We start from the raw sequence: 12,298 nt of genomic DNA, 5'->3' as shown, positions 1-12,298 counted from the left end.
TGCAAATGTGTGACGTGTACTTAGGGCTTCTTGGTGAAAGCATCGAGCTTGATCCTTTTGTGGTTCATAAGCATGATGATTGGGTTTGCACACGGCTGTGTGATATGTGCCTCCCTCCAACCTTGTTACGACGTCGGCACATTACCCGTCTGACTCGGACCACGGGGATCCTGGCTTCGCTCTAAGACTCTGAAAGCTCGGTTACTTCTGGTGGTGGTTTGTTTTTGATTTTCGCTTTCAGGATGTTTTGTTTCTCTTATATTATGTGACGGTGCTTTAGGTTCTGAGGTGTTTGATCCGGTTCCCGTGTTTGGCATTGTAGCAGAAGCTTGCAACCTCGATTGCCCACTGAGTCTCCCTGCGCTGTGAGCGCGGCAGTTTCAGGTGCACTTTTGCGACTTGGTTTGTGCAGAAGTTGGGCAACCTCTCTGTTCCCAAATGCCTGATAATAATTTTTAGAAGTGCAAAATAATCTGTATCTGATAGAATGGCTGTGAGTAATAAATGAACTAAACATGTAAACGTTGTAAGTTCTGCACAGGTGTGTCCAACTTCCGTTTCCGGGGCGGTCGGTGATGACCCTCCCGTAGTGCCACTGTCGACCTCTCACCACACCAAGGCTCTCAGGCCCGAGTGGAAGCATCAAGCCAGTCAGCACGTAACTGCTGTGTGCAGGCGGGAGCTGGGCGGATGCAAGTGCATGCTGCCTTAGCGGGAAAGGGCTGTGTTGCAGCAACTACCGCCTCTTGCATCTAGTTCCCTGGAATCAGGGGCCGTGGGTGTCTCCGTGTCTGGTGTCTGGCACCGTTTAGCCAGACAGTAGGTGGGGGTTGTTTTACCCAACCGCGTCATCTGCACAAAGCTACGCTGAGCAGCCAGTGCTGAGGAAGGAGGGCCTTCCCCCGTGGCTGCCTTGGCGCTGCATGGAGCTCGGGCAAGGTGGAGCCCGGGTCCCTGCCCTCAGATGAGAAGCAGCCGTGGTGAAGGACATGTGAGCACCAAGGCAGTGTGCGCTGTAAATGCCTAAACACCTAACAGGGTAAAGGAAATCACAATGAAAAGGAAGCGTCTGTGAGTAAAACCATAAAACCATCTGTTTAATCGTTTTGACTTTGAAATCATCTAAATGCTCTACAGTATAACTTTTATAAGAAATAAGCATGTAGGGGCCAACACAAGGGCTCAGTTGGCCAATCGTTTGCTTAGAAGTGCTGGCATCCTGTATGAGATGGGTTTGCTTTCTCAGCTGCTCCACTTCCTATCCAGCTCCCTTCTTATGGCCTGGGAAAGCAGCGGAGGATGGCTCAAGCCCTTGGACTCCTGCATCCACATGGGAACTCAGAAGCTCCTGGCTTTGGATTGGCTCAGCCACAGCCATCATGGCTATCTTGGAAGAGAACCAGTAGGGGAAGATCTTTTGCTGTGCCTTTCCTGTCTGTACATCCGGCTTTCCAACGAAAGTAATTTTTTCAAAAAGAAAATTCGCATTTAAGGAAAGGAACAAATGATCCATATAGATCTGGTCCCTGGGATCTCCACACAGAAAAATAAGAAACTGACTTTGAAAGGCAGTTACGGATAGACACACAGATGTTCCACCTGCTCGCTCTTGCTACAATGCCTGGGGAGCCAGAAGGATGGACCTGACCTGGATCTCCCACATGCATAGCCAGGGCCCGAGTACACTTGGGCATCTGCTGCTACTTAATGCTTTGGCATTCCAGCAAGGACCTAGATGGGATACAGACCAGCTGGGACTCAAACTGGCCCTCTGATATGAGGCATCACTGGTACAGCTTAATATGGGATGTCACAATACTGACCTTGAAACTAACTTTAACACTGGTAAGTTTGGAGTTGATAGTGTGGCATAAGGAATAAAGCCACCAGTTGCAGTGCCAGTATCCCGTTAGGGGCATCAGTTCCAGGCTGCTCCTCTTGTGATTCACTTCCTGCTAATGTGCCTTGGAAAGCAGCAGAAGATGGTGCAAGTGCTTGGGTCCCTGGTCATGTTTGAGAGACCTGGAAGAAGCTCCAGTTCTCTCTTTCTCCCTTTAAATCTCCTTTGCAATATAAAGAAATAAATATTTCTTTAAAAATGAAAAATATCAGGAAGCAATGATAGCCCAATAGCATAATCACTTTTAGTGTCCAAATTCATAGTCTAAGTGCCATTTTCCACTAATAAGAGCCAGAAATCCTTTAGGAAATGAATCATTTCCGAGCTGGGGACAAAGTTGTACAAAATGGGCCCATGGCATTTTGTTGTGCCAGAAGGCAGGATAGCTATCAAATGCTACTGAGATTATTCTGAAGAACTTAAGAGTCCAGATGAAACATGTTAAGCAGAGGAAAGAAACATGATTGTCATGAATTGAAGCATATCAATTATGTGCAAACCAATGTATTCATAGTAATACTAAAAAGAAAATACTTTTTTTTAAACCTCTGCATCAGCTAATGAATGAATTTGATTTTGAAAAAAGAAAATGGTAAATGAAAGGATAAATTTAAGCAGTTATCCTACTGGGAAGTTCAGCGCTGGCAGAGAGTCCTGGAGGATAATGAATGGAACAAGGTTGGTAGAATTGGACCATTGCTGTTCATAACGCCTGCCAGCATTGGAATAGAGCAACCATTGCCCATAGCTATGGAAACTACAAGAAAAAAGGTTGAGGAGAAACTTTAAGACTATTTATTTATTTTTATAAAATGGGAGGCAGCGTTAGAGAGAGATGAAAGAGAGCAAGAACTCCTACCTGCTGGTTCACTCCCCATAGAAGTGCAGCAGCCAGAGCTAGTCCAGTCCAAAGCTGGCCAGCAGCTTATTTCAGGTCTCACATATGAGTACAGGTGCCCAAGGACTTGGACCATCCTCCACTGCTTTCTCAGACCATTGGAAGGGAGCTGAATCCGAAGTGGAGCAGCCAAGACTCGAACTTGTGCCTTTATGGAATACAAACACCCCAAGTGGAGGCTTAACTTGTTATGCCACCATGTGAACCTTGAAACTTTTTTTTTTCTAAATTATTTTATGTATCTGAAAGGCAGAGAGGAAGGTCAGAAAATGAGATCTTCCATCCTCTGGTTCACTCCCCAAATGACTGCAATGCTGGAGCTAGATTGGTGTGATGCCAGGAACAACTTCTGAGTCTCCCACATGGGTGCAGGGGCCCAAAGCTTTGGGCTGTCTTTGTTTTCCTAGGCCTGTTGCCATAATAAATATCTTTGCTGTTGCTATTGTTGGAACTGCAAAGTCTTGCATTAATGTTAGCATGGATTATTTTTAATTTTTTAATTTTAATTTTCTTTTAATGTTGCTTACATGGGATGCACACCCATGTGGGCTTCCAGCCAGAGTGAGGAAGATCAGGTGTGGAGCAAGATAGGGGACGACCATTTGATGATGCCCCAGAGACCCCAAATGTGGGGAAGAGTGTTCTGAGGGTGTTACTTGAATGGTTTTGATAGTTCTGGGACATTGTTGGTTTCATTGTGTCAGGGTTGAGAGAATCTTTCCAGGGGCAATTGGTTAACAAAGTTCACCTTCCACAGACCCAGGAATATGCTGCAAAGCTAGGCCAAGAAAGTGGTCCAACCTGTTCTGCTTTCCATGCTCTGATGAGGCAGTCAACATCCCCCACTGGCCTAGATGAGCTGCTGTCATGGCTCCCATGTGCATCTGGGCATGCTGTCCACTGCATCAGCAACTGAGGAAGCCCAGGCCAAGGTTGGCCCACACATCCTGTGATTTTTCTCTGTGGGCGGGATCTGAGTCCAGCTATCTAGTTAGATATTCCCCACCAAGAAGCCTTGCTTGGAGTGACCTCAGACTTGATTCTTGTGTGTGCCAGCTAGTACAAGGTCAGGTTGAGACTGTCACTTGCACCAGCCAATGCACATACTGGTGGACACAGGTATCTTTTCAGTTCCTCCTCAGCGTGATATCTCACACGATCTGAACCAATGGTGCTGTGGCCCAGCCCAGCCAGCCAGCTCACCACAGACCTGTTTCTCATAAGTAATAGTAGGTGTCACAGCCTATTTGGGGGAGATCCCCAATAACAAATCCTCCCACACCCCGGACCCATCCCTGATTTTTGAACGTGCCTGCCTCTGCTGTGGTCTAGCATGACCCAGCCTGCATCCTGTCCAACTCGGGACTAATAATGGGTGCTGCAGTTTGATTTGGCCTGCTCCAGCCCTAGACCCTGTGCTCATGTATGCCAACAGGTGCTGCTGCCTTGTCCAACCTGGCCCATCGCTAGCCCTGATTATCATGCTTACCAGCAATAGGTGCAACCTAGCAAGGGAGTGTCCATAGTTCCCCTGTGAGGCAGGCTCCCAGTCCCATGCCTTGTGAGTGCCATGGGGTACTGCTGTCTAGCCTGACATGACATGTACCCCGTCCTGGCATTTGCCAGCTAGTGCTCTAGCCTAGTCTGGATGGTTCACAGCCATTCCGGCTCTCTCCCATGCCAACAGATTTGGTAGCCTAGTTTAGCCTGGCTTTCCCCCATCCTGCTGTCATGCTTATCCATGAAAGCAGCAGCCCAGCAGGGAAGTCCCAGAGGTTCCCCTACTAGGTCTGCTCTTAGCCTTAGATCTAGCACCTGCCAGCAGGTATTGCCCCCAGTTTCTGCATTCAACAGCAGGTAATATAGCCTGGCTTAGTCCAACCCACCCCTAGTCCAGCTTTTGCCAGTGGGTACAGCAGCCTAGCTCATTCTGGCCCATTCTCAACCTCAGCCCTCATGTGAACTGTGAGCCTTGCAGTTTGGCCTGGCCTGGCCTGCACCCTGTGCTCTCTCTCACTCATGCTAGTATGTGCTGTGAACTGACCCTGTTCAGCCTGCCCCTAGACCTAGCTCACATGTATGTGTGCTCCCAGGCCTGGCTGTTGTGCACACCAGCAGGAGCTGCAGCCTAGCAGGGGTTTCCCAGAGAATAAATCTTACATGTGCTGGTGGATACTGCTGCCCAGTCCCCAATCCCAGAGGAATCCCACTGGAGGGTATTCCTCCCAGCCTGACTGGCCTATACCATTCCAGCTCTCACTGGTGAGTGCTACAGCCTAACCCAGCTTGGCCCACCCTCATATCTGGCTCTCACGTGACCCAGCAGATGCCATGGCCTAACCTGGCCTGTCTCATGCCCATTCTGGCTCCTATGAGTACCAGAGGGTACTGGAATCTAGTCTAGTTTGGCCGGTCCGCAGACTCAGTCCACATCTATGCCAGTGGGTGCTACAGCTTGCCCAGCTTGGTCCACCCACAGCCCTGGCTCTCACACTCAACAATGTAAGCTATAGCTCAGCACAGAAGCTCCATAGTTCCCCCTATCAGACCCATTCCAAGCCTGGGTCTTTGTGTTCTGGCAGGTGCTTCGGCCCAGAATGGAATGATCCACTGGCAGTGTCAGCTCTTGCTGTCAGGTTGCAGCCTAACCCAGCAAGGCGTGGCCTACACCCTGTCCTGGTTCTTGTGTAAGCCAGCAGGTGCTGCAGCCTGGTAAGCCTGGCCTGTCCCATACCTGCCCACACAAATGCCGAGGAGCACTGCAGCCTTGCCTGGCATGGGTGCCTCCCCACAAACCCTTAGCCCTCACCCTTATGTTTCCCAGCAGGAGTTGAGGCTCAAATTCCCTTAAGAAGCTTGATCCTAGCCCTGGATCCCACGCAAACTGGTGGCTGCAGCAGTCCTGCTTGGCATGGTCTGTCCTCAGTCCCGGCCTTTGTGTGAGTGGGTGCTGCAGCCTGGCCCCACACGGTTTTCTCTCAGCCCTAGCTCCTTTATCAGAAAGGCTCCTGTCTGGTAAGTTCAGCGGTCCAGCCTAGCTCAGCCTGCCATCACATCAGCTCTCTGTGCCAAGTAGCAGGTGCTGCAGGACTACAGAGATGAGCCCATGAATCCCCTACACAATCTGCCTCCAGATCCAATTCTCTGGTATTCTGGTATGTGCTGCGCCCCACATGGCCCACCCCCTCCATGTTTATTTAGTTGGGCATTGTGCACCTTCTGGTGGTGCCTATTCATGTGTATATGTGTTTTCTGTCATTCCAGTAAACTACACACATCTTAGGAGTTGACACAGTTTTGTTCTTGTTCGTTGGCACCGTGACTGGTACATACTAGCACATACTGGCACATACCAACTCAACATGTTGGTTATTGAATTCATCTGAAAAGGTTGACTTTTAAGTACAATGATCCATGTCAGAATTAGCTATAAATGGTGTAGTCAATGGATATCAGCTGTGCTCCATGAAGTGAGGCCAATCCCGTGACATAAATACACGCTCAACAAAAGACAGCTGTGTTCATTAGGATGCTGGGGATGGTGGGAATGCATAAACTTCCTTATTTCTTACTGACTTGATTTCACTTCCTCATCTGGCTGCAAGTTCATAATTAGTATGACTCTGAGTCTTTCATGGACATTTGTTATGTGTTTTTCAGCACACCCAGAGGCAGTTACCATTATCTCCATTTTACAGAGGAGATAAATGAGGCTTAGAGGGAGTGGAGGAGAAGGCCGGGGTCGCCCAGCTAATTAGAAGCAGAGCTGGGCTTACCACCCATTCTTTGGATTCCAAAGCTGGCTTTGTTTATTCTCCTTTACGAATTAATCTCATAATGAGCCCGCACGAAGGGAAAGTCCCCACGTTTGCCTACAACACAGGCACGTCTCAGCGCTGCCTGCTCACCAGCGAGGCTTTTGTTTCCTTAACACTTGGGCCCTTCTGCTTTTCAAAACTGGTTACTATGAACAAAACTCATTCATTCAAAACCGTTCTTTTCTTCATCTGGGCTAGCATCACGCCTTTTTGTTGGGTAAGCAAGACTTTCTAGAAATTGCTTCTGATGGCTTTCTTCTCCAGGGGGACAACTTTAATAAAAACCTTTCTTCTCCAGGGGCACAACTTTAATAAAAACCTGTTTTTATAAGCAGATGTTAGTGTTGCCAGGTCTGTAAGCAAAAAGTGCTGAATCCTGTCTTCAAGAATGCACTAGTCGTGAGTAGCAACTCCACGGAACGCCTGGCAGGGCAGTCGGTGGTGTCTGAAGGTCCTCAAACCGAACATGGATGCTTGAGACTCTGCAAACATACAGTGAGCTTGTCGGGTTGCAGTCTTTGCTGTGTCTCCAGGGTATACACTCTTGCTTCTCGGCAGGGTGATGAAGCTAAGGCGATGGATTCCTACCCACCAGGAAACCCAGACATCTCCCCCACCCGGTTGGCAGACTTCCTCCAAAAAAGGTTGCCTACAGTGGTGCTTAAAAGATAATTCTAGCTTGCTAAATTTAGGGTGTGGAAAACACCCAAAATGAGACGATTCTGTGGGTAATTAGGCAAGAAATGTTAGTATGTGCAGTGAAGGGAGCATGCCCTACCCTCTCAAGCACTTTGTCTTGCCACACAGTGTCTCATTTAGCAGGGTTAAAAGTTAACTGAGACAGCCACGAACTCTAGATTGCCGTCACCACATTTTCAAGTGTAGATGGCTTCATACTGGAGTTGCTGCCAAGCCACCCTGAAGTCAGAGCGACTCTCCAAAATGTAACAAAGTCGTCTGTTTGCCTGCACACTGAAAGGCAGGCTTCCGATCAGATCATCCCCTTACCGATGGCAAAAGCAAGCTCTCTAAAACAAAACAAAAACCTTCCACTGTGCTGGGGTGTGCGTGGGGCAACCAAGCAGAGTCTGGACCCTTCAGGGTCTATGCTGCAATCCAAATGCCAAGGCTCAAACACCTGCCTCGTATACTGAAGTCCTTGGGTTCGATTCCCAGCTCTAGCTGCTGACTCTAGCATTTCTGCAGGCCTTACGGGACAGTGATGATGGCTCTGGCAGTTGGGTCCCTATCTCTCTGAGACTTGAATTTGTGCCCAGCCCTGGCTGTTCTGGGCGTTTGAAGAGTGACAGACTCTCTCCCTCCCTGTCTGCCTTTCTCCATGACCGTCAAATACATACATTTAAAACATAATGAACATTTTCCATAAACTTTTAAAAGACTCAGTCATGGGCATTTTATTGTGATCAGTAGCAGGGCTAAACTTCCACTTGTGGCACTGTCCTCGCATAATGGGTGTAGGTCAACTCCTAGCTACTCCACCTTTTTTTTTAAGACTTATTTTATTTTTATTGCAAAGTCAGAGATATACAGAGATGAGAAGAGACAAAGAGGAAGATCTTCCATTGATTCACTCCCTAAGTGCCTGCAACAGCCAGAGCTGTGCTGATCTGAAGCCAGGAGGCTGGAGCCTCTTCCAGGTCATCCACGCGGGTGCAGGGTCCCAAAGCTTTGGGCCGTCCTCGACTGCTTTCCCAGGCCACAAGCAGGGAGCTGGATGGGAAGCGGGGCCGCCGGGATTAGAACCAGCACTCATGGGATCTCAGCACGTGCAAGGCAAGGACCTTAGCCACTAGGCTATGGGTTGGACCCCTTTTTTCTTTTTAAGATTTATTTTGTTTATTGGGAAGACAGATTTATAGAGAGAAGGAAAGACAGGGAAAGATATTTCATCCACGGGTTCACTCCCCAAATGATCACAATGGCAAGAGCTGAGCTGACCCAAAGCCAAGAACCAGGTGCTTTTTCTGGGTCTCCTTCGTGGATATAGGGGGCAAGGACTTGAGCCATTTTCCACTGCCCTCTTAGGCCTCAGGCAGGAAGCTGGATAGGAAGTGGAGCAGTGGAGACATGAACCAGTGCCCATGTGGGATTCTGGTATTCACATGCAGATTAGCCAGTTGAACCATTGTGTTGGCTCTGGATATTTCACTTCTGGACCAGGGAAAACAGCAAAGGATGGCTCAAGTCCTTGGGCTCTGTACCCATGTGGGAGACCCAGAGGAAGTTCCAGAGGCTCCTGTCTTTGGATTGGCCCAGCTCTAGCCATTGCAAACTTTTGGGGAGTGGACTAGTGAATGGAAAATCGTCTCTCTGCCTCCTTCTCTTCCTGTAACTCTGCCTTTCAAATAAAAATAAATCTTTAAAAAAGAAATGTAGGAGTTGGCACGGTGTCAGCGGATCCTGACTGTGGTGCTGCCATTTCATATGGGCACCAGTTAAAGTCTCAGCAGCTCCACTTCCAATCTAACTCCCTGCTTATAACCTGGGAAAGCCGTCAAGGATGGCCCAAGTCCTTGAACCCCTGCACCCACACAGGAGACTTGGAAGAAACTCCTGGCTCCTTGCTTCAGATCAGCAAAGCTCTGATGGTAACAGCCTCTTGGGGAGTGAGAGATCTGTCAGCCAGGGCAATCAGAGATGTTCACATTCTGTCCAATAAGGAATTTGAAATTCCTCATCCCCGTCCCAGTGACCCACTTTGCCAAGTCTGGATCCACTGTGGAATGGAACGACCCACCCTTGGGGCTGTAGATAATTCAAGTACACTGCTCATTTGGCAATTCTGTTTTCCCTGACTGCGCCAGTCCAGAGTTCTCTAGCACCTGCTACTGCCTCGAATGCTTTCATAGATGTCAGCTTCCAAAGCTCAGGGGGCAATGAGGACAAAATCAAATTGAGATCCACACGGCCTGGGTTTGTGCTTGCCCTCATTATTATTTTTGTCATCGTGGGCAAGCTTTGTGCTTTTCTCAGCCTTTTCTCCCCTAACCTAAAACTCAGAGAGGTATATTTGGAAGGGAAAGCAAAATGTCTTTGGTGAAAAAACCCTGCAGAGAAGTTAAGAGCTCATTATCTGAGCCCAGGGTGTTTGGTTGCCACAGATAAGATCATTGAGGTAGGAAGCCTGGTGTGTAGGATGATTACCTAGCTTCCTTCGTTTTTTTTTTTTTTACTGGTTGAAACACACTCAGGGTGCAGATTCTTCAGTAATGAGAACCATACCAGGCTTGAGGTAGCTGCCTAGAACACTAGAAGGTGTTTCTGCTCTCAAATGTGCTCAGGATATTTGCAGATCTACACTGTATCAAGTCCAGGGTTCCTGACCACATGTGGCGCTTCCCTAGCCTCTGGCCTTTGCCCACAACCTCATACTGGATTGCTCACCGTGCCTGTCCCCAAACTGGCTGGCTAATGCTTGTGCGGCTTTGTCCATGTTCTTTCTGGAGACTCAGGCCTTATGTCCCAGCTAGGCACATTTGTTGAAAGGCACATTCCAAGCCGGTGGCACACAGGGTGTCTGCCTCCTTCCTACAAATGTGTTTTCAGCAAGTGGAGCATGTGTGCCGCATCCCCAAATCAAGGCTGTCTCCCACAGCCTGGCAGAGTGTCCGACCGTGGTAGCAGGCTCTCCAGAATCTTGGAACTCAGTAATAAGACCACACTTGGACTTTATGGAAGTGGACTTGTGAATGTAAGCTTCGTGTCAGCAGCTGCCGATTCATATCTGATCAGCTAAATGCTATCAGAACAGACTGTTTTACCTAACTCAGTGGAAGCCCTGGAAATAACAAGGCAATTTGTCTCTTGTGTATGTTGACTTTGTGGCTTGGAAACTGGTAAAGAGACTTTTTATTGCTAACATTCTGATCAGTTATCACTGAAGGTCTTTCTTGAGGGAGCAGAGCAGGTTGAGCTGTGCCTGTGATGCAGACATTCCACTTGACAGTGCTGGTTGTTGAGTTCCTGCTGCTCCACTTTCAGTCCTGCTCTCTGCTTCTGGTTTGAGAAAGCAGTGGATGATGGCCAAGCCCTTTCGCCCCTGCCACCCCTGTGGGAGATCCGGATGGAGTTCCAGGCTCCTGCATTTGGTCTGGCCCAGCCGTGGCTGCTGAGGCCTTTTGGGAGTGAACAAGTGGGAGCCAATGAACCGATGAACCAAAGGGAGTGAACCCCTCCCTTTATCACTGTGCTTTTCAAAATGAATGTTTCCTAAAGATTTATTTATTGGAAAGGCGGATATACAGAGATAAGGAGAGACAGAGAGAAGATCTTCTGTCTGATGGTTCACTCCCCAAGCGGCCAGAATGGCTGGAGCTGAGCCAATCCAAAGCCAGGAGCCAGGAGCTTCTTCCGGGACTCCCATGCGGGTGCAGAGTCCCAAGGCTTTGGGCTGTCCTTGACTGCTTTCCCAGGCCACACGCAGGGAGCTGGATGGCAAGTGGGACTGCTGGGATTAGAACCGGCGCATGCAAGGCAAGGACTTTAACCATTATGCTATCACGTCAGGCCATTCAAAATGAATTAAAAAAAAAATTTAAAGATTTATTTTTATTGGAAAGACAGGTTTAGAGAAAATAGAGAAGTCCTCCATCTGCTGGTTTATTTTCCAAACAAACACAGCTGAGCTTATCCAAAGCCAGCAGCTTCTTCCGGGTCTCCCACATAGGCACAGGATCCCAAGGCTTTGGACCATTCTCTGCTGCTTTCCCAGACCACAAGCAGGGAGCTGGATGGGAACTGAAGCAGCTGGGACATGAACCAGCACCTATGTGGGATGCCAGTGTTTGTAGGTAATTAACCATTGAACTCTTGTGCTGGCTCCTGAAGTTTCTAAGATAGGAGAGTGGAAATTAACTACTCAAGTCCTCCACCTGATCCCAACAAAACTTCCACCCTGCGGGGCTTTGGGAGTGGTTTCTGGTTGCTTAGGAAACACACTTTACTCTCCACACTAAGAGAAGTGACAATACCAGACAGGGTGTCCCTGATCAAGACCAGGCCCATCAGGCTTGGCAGCAGCAAGTGAGAAGTAGGGGGCTGGGGTTCTACAGAGCAAGGGTCACCCCTCAGTGTAAAGGGGAAGGGGTAGCGAGAACAAGCCTACCTTGGGGCAGAAGAAGCCAGCAGGACAGGTGCCAATGACTCGGGTTGCCCAGCTGCACCTTGAGGCTGTCTATAGTGCAACCTGTGCAAAAAACCTCCACGGTGATGACACGATCACGGGGGTGGGTTTGGGAAGGCACCGCCCTGCCCGCTGGCCTGGACCTTCTGTGTGCATGTGCCTCTTACCTCTTGCATATCTGACTCGCAGCACACTATGCGGTCTTCTAAAATGTTCACAGAAAATACGTACAAACACACTGCATGGGTTTCAAGACCTTTTTGTACCAAAAGAAATGTCTTAATTCCACTTCTTCCCCATGGACCTTTTGGAGGAGCCTTGTATGTTGTGCTAGCCTTCCAGGATGGCATGGGTATTGCTGTGTTCCACCAAGCGGGGGGCAGCTGTGGCTCAGCTGCTCCAGGCTCATGACGACTAAAGAAACCTCTCAGTAGGATTGACCAGCAATGTCGGAGGGCCTGAGGACAAGGTCTATGTGTCTAGGCAGCTATTAAGTGTTACCAGGCAGCACCTGGAGGTGGCATGATTATCAGCTGGTA

At 48.8% G+C, this 12,298-nt stretch overlaps 1 non-coding gene across 1 annotated transcript; it reads left to right on the top strand.

The window, feature by feature from the left end:
• Positions 1–51: 51 nt before the first annotated feature.
• On the top strand, positions 52–155 carry LOC121165590. Its single transcript, XR_005885292.1, has one exon. It is a non-coding gene; the product is annotated as a small nucleolar RNA U13 (small nucleolar RNA).
• Positions 156–12,298: the final 12,143 nt, after the last annotated feature.

The sequence above is a fragment of the Ochotona curzoniae genome, unplaced genomic scaffold (genome assembly GCF_017591425.1).
Source record: "Ochotona curzoniae isolate NIBS_2020 unplaced genomic scaffold, NIBS_Ocur_1.0 contig_899, whole genome shotgun sequence".
Classification (NCBI taxonomy): domain Eukaryota; kingdom Metazoa; phylum Chordata; class Mammalia; order Lagomorpha; family Ochotonidae; genus Ochotona; species Ochotona curzoniae.
The sequence above is the reverse complement of the archived record's forward strand: the minus strand, read 5'-3'. Positions and strand labels throughout refer to the sequence as shown.